Source organism: Equus przewalskii, chromosome 15 (genome assembly GCF_037783145.1).
Source record: "Equus przewalskii isolate Varuska chromosome 15, EquPr2, whole genome shotgun sequence".
NCBI lineage: Eukaryota > Metazoa > Chordata > Mammalia > Perissodactyla > Equidae > Equus > Equus przewalskii.
In genome coordinates this window covers 52,243,659-52,252,621 of record NC_091845.1, presented here as the reverse complement: position 1 = coordinate 52,252,621, position 8,963 = coordinate 52,243,659, and the positions used below count along the sequence as shown (strand labels likewise).

General features: G+C 37.9%; 1 long non-coding RNA gene across 1 annotated transcript; it reads right to left on the bottom strand.

Moving 5' to 3' along the window:
- Positions 1-2,660: 2,660 nt before the first annotated feature.
- On the bottom strand, positions 2,661-6,256 carry LOC139075971 (uncharacterized). The gene is made up of 2 exons (XR_011527065.1): positions 6,178-6,256; positions 2,661-2,805 (listed from the first exon to the last, which is right to left on the bottom strand). It is a non-coding gene; the product is annotated as an uncharacterized lncRNA (long non-coding RNA).
- Positions 6,257-8,963: the final 2,707 nt, after the last annotated feature.

Here is an 8,963-nt window from a genome sequence, read left to right as displayed (position 1 = left end):
TGTCCTCACCCTTTACCCAATTTTAATCTTAGTGGTTCATAAGGGCTCTTTATAAAGTATGGAAATTAGCCTGTCAAATGTGTTGCTAATATTTTTCTCAGTCATTTGAGCTTTTGAGCTTTGACTTTATGATTTATGGATTTGTCTGCTACTTAGTAAGGCTTTCCCTATTCTACAATAACAAGATATACGTTCCCATGCCTTATTCTAGAAGCTTTTGTTTTTCATTTGTTACATAACATCTTTGCTCCCTCTGAAACTTATTTTGGTTTAAGGAGCATTTTTTGTCCCCCAAAAGTTGTCTCATTATTTTGACACCATATATATAATAATTTGTCATTCCCCATCAATTTGAGGTCTCACCTTTGTCACAATCTAACTCTCCATATATATTTGGGTCTATTTTGAAATCTTTATTCTGTTCCATTGACCTGCCCATTTTTTTTGCAAGTACTAAAGTGCTTTAATTATTATAGTGTTGACACAAACAATCAATAACCAATCTATAGATAAGAAAGGGAAGGTGATATCTATTGAGCCAAGCTGAGGACTATCCCGGAAGTACAGTATTCTCCAGGGAAGAAAGCACTCCCGAGAAGCGTGGTTTAGAGCATGGTTATACACTGTTTCAGAACAAAGAACATATATCAAGCATGACAGGAATACAGCTTTTTTTCCTCAAAGTCACAAGGAGTTGTTTTGCTGCAGTTTAGCACTTACATGACAGGTCAACTTGACCTTGGTTTTCTGGAAAGAAAAACCTTATCTTCAAAGAAGTCCTGGTACTGGCATGAGGGGAAGGGGGACATTCAGCCCTACCTTTAAAGAGTACATTCTTTGCTTTGGGATAATGTTTGAAGCAGATGTACAATGCATGTTTGGCAGGCCATAAGTCAGGCTTCCCTGGGAAAAACAAGTTTTAGGCTCAATCAGGTTTAAACAAAAATGGGTTCCCCATTTACCTGAATATGTGAAAACTTCTTACTATTCTTATTATTTTCATCAATAGCTTCAATATATTATAGTGTTAAGACCAGTCCCCTGCTGTACTTTGCTTTAAATTTTGCTAGTTACCATGAATTACAGAATTATTTCCTGGGTACCATGAGTTACAGAATTATTTGCTGGTTACCAGGAATTATAGAATTATTTTTCAAGATAAAAAATTCCTGTTTGCATTTTAATTGAGATTGGATTGAATTTATAGGACAATTTAGGAAGAATTTATATGTTCAACATATTTAGTCTCCTGATCCAAAAAATGTTATGCCTTTCAATTTACTTGTCTTCTTTTATGTCCCCAAATAGAATTTTAAAGTTTTCTTCATTTAAGTTCTACGTATTTTTTATATGTGAATATTTAGATATTTGATCAGTTTATGGGTTTAGAAATAAAATAGTTTCTTCAGCTAAATGTCTAATAGTTGTTGATTAGGGACATGCTGTTGATTTTTTTTTTTTTCTTTTCTAAAGATTGGCACCTGAGCTAACATATGTTGCCAATCTTTTTTTTCCTTCTTCTCCCCAAAGCAGCCCAGTACCTGGTTGCATATTCTGGTTGTAGGTCCTTCTGGTTGTGCTATGTGGGATGCTGGCTCAGCATGGTTGATGAGTGGTGCTGGGTCCATGCCCAGGATACAAACTCGTGAAACCCTGGGCTGCCAAAGCAGAGCATGCAAACCCAACCTCTTGGCCATGGGGCTGGCCCCATGCTGTTGATTATTATACATTAAATTTATAACCTGCCATTTTACTGAATTCTATTATTGTTTCTAATAGTTTTTAGTAAATCTCTAGGTTTTTTTTTTCTAGATAGATATCATCCCATTCAGATGCCCTTTATTGAGACGGGTGCACCCATCCCCCAGCTGTTGTGAATGTTGACTGCTAACTACTTGTAGCTGCCCCATTCTCTGGAGAACTGCCCTTGGTCGAATGGGAGCTGACTTGCCTGGGAGATAATATCTCCCTTCCACCCTCACCAAGCAGCTTATAGTCAATAACTATTGACTTACTGATTTAAGAGTTGAAAAAATAGCTTGCCTCCTTGTCTCAAAGTGGTACCAATTCTATAGCGCCATTCATGCTCCAGAGCTCTCCATGGGATCAGGCTGAGGCTAAAATTCAGCTGAGATTACATCCCTGTTTATTTCCTCTGCTGCCTTATCCTGCCCTTCTCCCTCCCCTTCCCCGAAGAGCACTCGTCAACAAATCGCATGCTCCTACATCCCTGTCTCAGGCTTTGCTTCTGGGAAATCCAACCTTAAGACAATATGTAATCCTATGGGTTATATAAACAATATAAAAATATAAATAAAAACATTTATGTATATATTTAAATATGTTTATATAAAATGTATTTTTATAAATAAATGAATATATAAATCAACGTTAGACAAATATTATTGGGCATCTGTAATACGCTAGCACTTTCTGGACACTGGGCTTCTGAACAGACCAAGTTCCCTGTGTTGTGGAGCTTACATTTTAGTGGGAGACATTGACAACGAACAAGTAAACAAACAAATAAATATATAATAAGGAGGATAAGAGAGCAGTGTTTGATGGGGGTAGGGGCACTATTTTTGAAAGAGCAACGAGAGAAGGTGTATCAATTTTATTTTTTGGACAAGTAAACAGAAAGCCCATCTCCATGTGGCTTAGGCAAAAAAGGAAGTTTATTATATCATATAACAAAGTCCAGAGGTAGGAGGGCTCCACAGTTAGTAAAACAAAGGTGTCACCAAGGAACCAGTTTCTTTCTGCCTTTCTGCTTTGCCATCTTTGGTGTATCAGTTTTGACCTCTAGACAAAACAAACATAAAGATTCTGAGGCAGAGTAAGTGTTAAACTGCAAAGAATACTTTGGAGACAAATTTAGTATAAAGCCTTGGGGATTTACCTGTTTATAGGTATATAAGAGAGTGCAGCCTTCCGAAGACTGTCTCTGATCAAAGACAAGGGTGGGACCTACAAAGGCAGAAGCCACAAATTTTCACAAGGAAAAATGATTCCTTGGTTTAAACAACCCCTTGGATTGCCAGTTCGAAACTGCTTGGTAATAGTGGAGCTTGGCACAGCTGATTGCTATGCCCCAAGTCAGTTTGTAGAGTCTAGATAGTTCAGTCACAAATTTACCATCAGGCAGCTTTTCTACTGACTCTAAGTTTTCGAAAAGCAGTTACTCTAGATCCTTCTTCTGGGGAAGCGTTTGTTCTGACGCCTTGCTATATTACAGGCTCAAGGTCATGCAGTAAGTAAGTTTGAATGCATACATTCAAAGTTCAGCAAAAATTTCTTTTACTGCTCTTCTCGTGGTCACAAGATGGCTGCAGCAGTTCCAGATGTCAGAACTAGACACACAATATTAAGAGGCTATCTTGTATCATGCTGTAACAGAGTAATTTACTAAGCCTTCAATAATCCCTCTCAATAGTTAAGACAAGATACACTAGATATAAGGTGCTGGATTCAAAATGCAATACTCATTTCCCCCCAAGCAATGAAGCATTAAAGTATTGGTCAGAATGAGCATCACGGTGACTCACAGTTTTAAAAAGTCAGGTTGAGTCATGCAAGGACAAAAGATTCTAAATAAATTGCCCAAAGAAATATTCAGTTGAGTTTGCATTGCATTCTCTTCTTGTCTAAGTAGATGTTGTTTTGGGACTGTTGATTACATATCGAATAATCCCTGAATTCGAGGGCTCTTTTGTAATTGCTAAACATCTTCAACTTCCCCGCACCGCCTCCCCTAACCAATCTATGTCAAGTTCTGTCTGACTACACTACTTGAGGAGGAAGCTGGGCTTTCAACAAGCACATCTGGAAAAAAGTAGGAAATAAAGGCAGAAATCTCAGCCCTTCCTTCTAGGAAAAATGCTGGATTTTATTCCAACTCAGTGGTGGTGCACTCACTGCCTACAGCAGGGAAATTTGCCGAGGCCATTGCAATACATGAAATACGGGTAGCTTTGGAGATAATTACAACCTACCACCATCAGATTTCCCTTGTAACATAAAAAAGTTAGAGAGAGAGTGGAGAAAACATGATGGAATTTTTAGCCTAGGAAAAGGAATAAAGGAGAGAGGGAGGCCTAGGGGCCACACAGTCAGACCAAGCCAGTTTCACAATTTCACCTGGCGCCAGGTTGAAATGGTGTACTTCAAAGCTCCTGTGACTGGTTGAACCACATCTTCTCTGTCCTAACTTGGTAATATCTTTGGCAATAAACTGCATTCACTATTGCAGCTTGGCTTGTCTAGCTAATTCAATTCTTCTTAAATCAGTTTCTTGTCAAATATACCCTCTAGTTTGATTCATGATTTTGCCTCCTTTTCACATAAGCAAAAATATACCTCTTCTAAGAGATTTATAGTCCAGTTTATATTCTGGTTAACTGGCCATGGAGCTTGTACTGGCAGAGGAGGTAACACAGCTGGCAAAACATGAATTCATTCCAGAAATGTTTGCTGAGGGTCTGCTATGTGCTAGCAGAGGATGAGACAAGCAAGACAGCGCTCTCTTTAAGATGTTTAGCAATTATTTATTGCTACTGGAATTGATAGATACTAAATCATTTAGGAGACACCATACCCTAGTCAGTAGACATTCATTAACAAACTTCATTGTTTCGGGGCTAGAGTTCCATAGAAGGATAATTGTGCCAGCCTCTTCAGCTTTCCGGGGTAACTTGGAGCTTATTCCCAAGATATCCATCTCCATCACAGAGTGAGGGCATAGCAGCAGGAAGCTTGGGTCTGAATGGAATGGCATTATGCTGATACACTGAATAATTCCATATTACGTTTCTTTGGTTGACTCAGTCTCCCACCAAATATTTTTAAAACTTCTATTCAATTTACATGTGGATGCTTTCACGCATTCTCTTATTTATTCATCTAAATATATTTATTAAGCACTATCTGTGGATGCATGAGAACTATCAGCATCATTCCCAAGATGGAGGCTTTTGGGAAGCTGATCATTCTATTTCTGGTGCCTCTCCAGGCTGACTGGATTTAGCTTGAGATGCTCTTTACAATAAATGTTATCTCCACTGGTCTGAGATTTGGCATGGGCACTCTCAGCTTCCTGCAAATGAGGACTGGGGTTGTAGAGAGGAAAAATGGGATGTTTCTGCTGAAATCTTGAAGATATCCTGAACATACAAATATCACAATTAGAAAAACATTTATAAGGAGGAAATGGTATGCTGCTTGTTGTACATTTTCAGGCATTATCTCTTGACTGTGATGTCTTTGATATCCTCCAAAGACCTTTTTTCCTTGATTACTATACCCCAAGACCCAAGCTACTAGGTGCTTTGGAGACATCCTGCCATATCCTCCTTCTGTCTTCCCTCAGCATGGAAACCTGTTAGTGATCAACTGTATCACCATCGTCTTGGTGCTCAGTTGTATCACCATCTTCCTCACTTCTGCTGAACACCATCTCTAAAAGACACAGATGGCCAGACTGTGGAAGAAAATCAATCAGTGTCCAAGCTCAGACAAAAAAAAGTAATAAATTAATTTGCTTAATTGTTTTCTCTTTAGGTTGTAGGAGTGAATCTTTATTCATTCAGTAAATTGTTGAGGGTTTTTATGTATAAGGCAAAATACTCTGCCTTTAGAAGCAGTTTCACTGTTGTTTTTATTTTTAAGGAATATTAGTCCTGAGCTAACATCCGTGCCCATCTTCCTCTATTTTATATGTGGGACACCTGCTACAGCATGGCTTGATGAGCGGTGCATATGTCCACACCCGGGATCTGAACCAGCGAACCCCAGGGCAGCCAACGCGGAGCATGTGACCTTAACCACTGCACGACTGGGCCGGCCCCCTTTTATTTTTCATATGTGTTTAGTTCCACTGTTAAAGGTATCTCTGCAGAACAGTTACTCCTGTATGTGTGTGGGAAAGCCAGCCTCCAAGATGGCCTCCCAGTGATGTTCACCTCCTGATAGTCCCAACTTTGTGTAATCCCCTTACATATTGTTTCAGGGTTGGTCTATGAATATGGCAGAAGTGATGGCATGTGACTTCCAAGGCTCAGTCAAAAAAATTTGTGGCTCTGTCTGGCCACCCATAGGAACTGTAAAATGATCAATGTTCATCGTTTCAAGCCACTAAATTTTGGGTAATTTGCTATGCAGTAATAGTTAATTACTAACCTCAATGCAGTGTGTAAGGCCATAATTAATCCATTTAAAGCTTTAAAATGGGGTTTCTGAATAGCCAAAGCAATCCTGAGAAAAAAGAAGAAAGCTGGAGTTATCATAATCCCTGACTTCAAAATGTACTACAAAGCTATAGTAATCAAAACAGCATGGTACTGGCACAAAAACAGACACACAGATGAATGGAACAGAATTGAAAGCCCAGAAATAAAAGCATACATCTACAGACAGCTAATCTTTGGCAAAGTAGCCAAGAATGTACAGTGGAGAAAGGAAAGTCTCTTCAATAAACGATGTTGGGAAAACTGGACAGCCACATGCAAAAGAATGAAAGTAGATCATCATTTTACGCCATACACAAAAATTAACTCAAAATGGATTAAAGACTTGAATCTAAGACCTGAAACCATAAAACTCCTAGAAGAAAATATAGGCATAGGCAGTACACTCTTTGACATCGGTCTTAGGAGTATCTTTTCGAATACCATGTCTACTCAGGCAAGGGAAACAAGAAAAAATAAACAAATGGACTACATCAGACTAAAAAGCTTCTGCAAGGCAAAGGAAACCACGAACGACACAAAAAGACAACCCAAAAACTGGGAGAAAATATCTGCAAATCATACAGCTGACAAGGGGTTAATTTCCAAAATATATAAAGTACTCATACAACTCAATGACAAAAAAACAAACAACTCAATCAAAAAATGGACAGAGGACATGAACAGACATTTTTCCAAAGAAGATATATAGATGGCCAATATGCACATGAAAAGATGTTCAACATCACTAATTATTAGGGAAATGCAAATCAAAATTGCAATGAGATATCACCTCACACCTCTCAGAATGGCTATGATTAACAAGACAAGAAATAACAAATGCTGGAGAGGATGTGGAGAAAAGGGAACCCTCATACACCACTGATGGGAATGCAAACTGGTGCAGCCAGTATGGAAAAAAGTATGGAGATTTCTGAAAAAATTAAACATAGAAATACCATACAATCCAGCTATTCCACTACTGGGTATTTATCCAAAGAACGTGACATCAACAATTCAAAGAGATTTATGTTTCCCTATATTCATTGCAGTGTTATTCACAATAGCCAAGATGAGGAAGCAACCCAAGTGCCCATCTACAGATGAATGAATACAGAAGATGTGGTACATATAGATATATATATATATACACACACACACACACAATGGAATACTACTCAGCTATAAAAAAAGACAAAACTGTTCCATTTGCGACAACGTGGATGGAGCTTGAGGGTAATATGCTAAGAGAAATAAGCCAGACAAAGACAAACACCACACGATTTCACTCATATGTGGAAGAGAAGCAAACACATGGATAAGGAGAACAGACAGTGGTTACCAGAGGGGAAGGGGGTGGGAGGAGGGCAATAGGGGTACAGGGGCACATGTGTATGGTGATGGATAAGAACTAGATTGGTGGTGAACATGATGCAGTCTATGCAGAAACTGATACATAATTTACAACTGAAATTTACAAAATGTTATAAACCAATATGATGTCAATAAAATAATTTTAAAAAATAAAAAATAAAACAGGGTTTAATCAATCAAAATGATTTGCAATAATAGAAATAACAATTTTTTTTAAGATTGGCACCTGCACTAACATCTGTTGCCAATCTTTTTTTTTCTTCTTCTTCTCCCCAGAGCCCTCCAGTACATAGTTGTATATTCTAGTTGCAAGTGCCTCTGGTTGTACTATGTAGGACGCCACCTCAGCATGGCCTGATGAGCAGTGCCATGTCCGCGCCCAGGATCTGAACTGGTGAAACCCCGGTCCGCCAAAGCAGAGTGCATGAACTTAACCACTTGGCCACGGGGCTGGCACCTGTGGAAGTTTTTTATAAAAGCAATAGAAAAATAATATAGGTGGTACATTTTTTCAGATCTTACAAGTCTTAAAGTGTCTATGTTCAATCTTCACCTTGATTGATAGTTTGGCTGGTTATACTATTGTAGGTTGGAAGGCATTTCTCTTCAACACATTAAAGACATTGCTCCATTGTCTTCTTCCTTCAAATGTTGTTGAGAAGTCTAGAGTCATTTTTATTATGATTTCTTGCATGTGATCTGTTTTTTTTTTTTTTCCTTTCTGGACACTCAGAGTATCATCTCTTTCTCTCTAATGTTTTGCTATTTCACAACACTTGGGTCTTTAAGAGTATAAAATTCTGTATGTCAGAAACCTGGTGCTTTAAAACTCCATAAATAAAATTGAAAAGCAAACAACAAACTGGGTAAAATATTTGCAACATTTGGAATAAAGGGTTATTATTCTTATGATAGAAGATACTCTTACAAATCAGTATAAAAAAAAGAGTTCTCCAAAAGAAAAACTGAAAACAGTAATTCACAAAAGAATATGAAAATGGCTAAGAAACACATAAAAAAACTATGGCCTCACTAGAAGTAAAATAAATGCGAAATAAAACTGTGAGAAAGCACTTTTCACTTTTTCAATTGGTAAAGATTAAAAAAACAAACAGCCAATGTTGGTTAAGGTTTCAGCACTTTCATATGCTGTTAATAGAAATGTGAAGTCATTCTATCAACATCTAGTCTCTTCTAGATGAAGTACAATTTCGTTAAGTCAGATCAAAAACTTTTAAAAATGCTCATATCCTTTGATTTAGCAAATTTGCTTCTGGGATTTTATTCTAAGGAAATGGTAATGAATGTGAATAAAGACTTAACTATCACCTTGGCCATGTTGTATATAACACTGTGAAAGTGGAA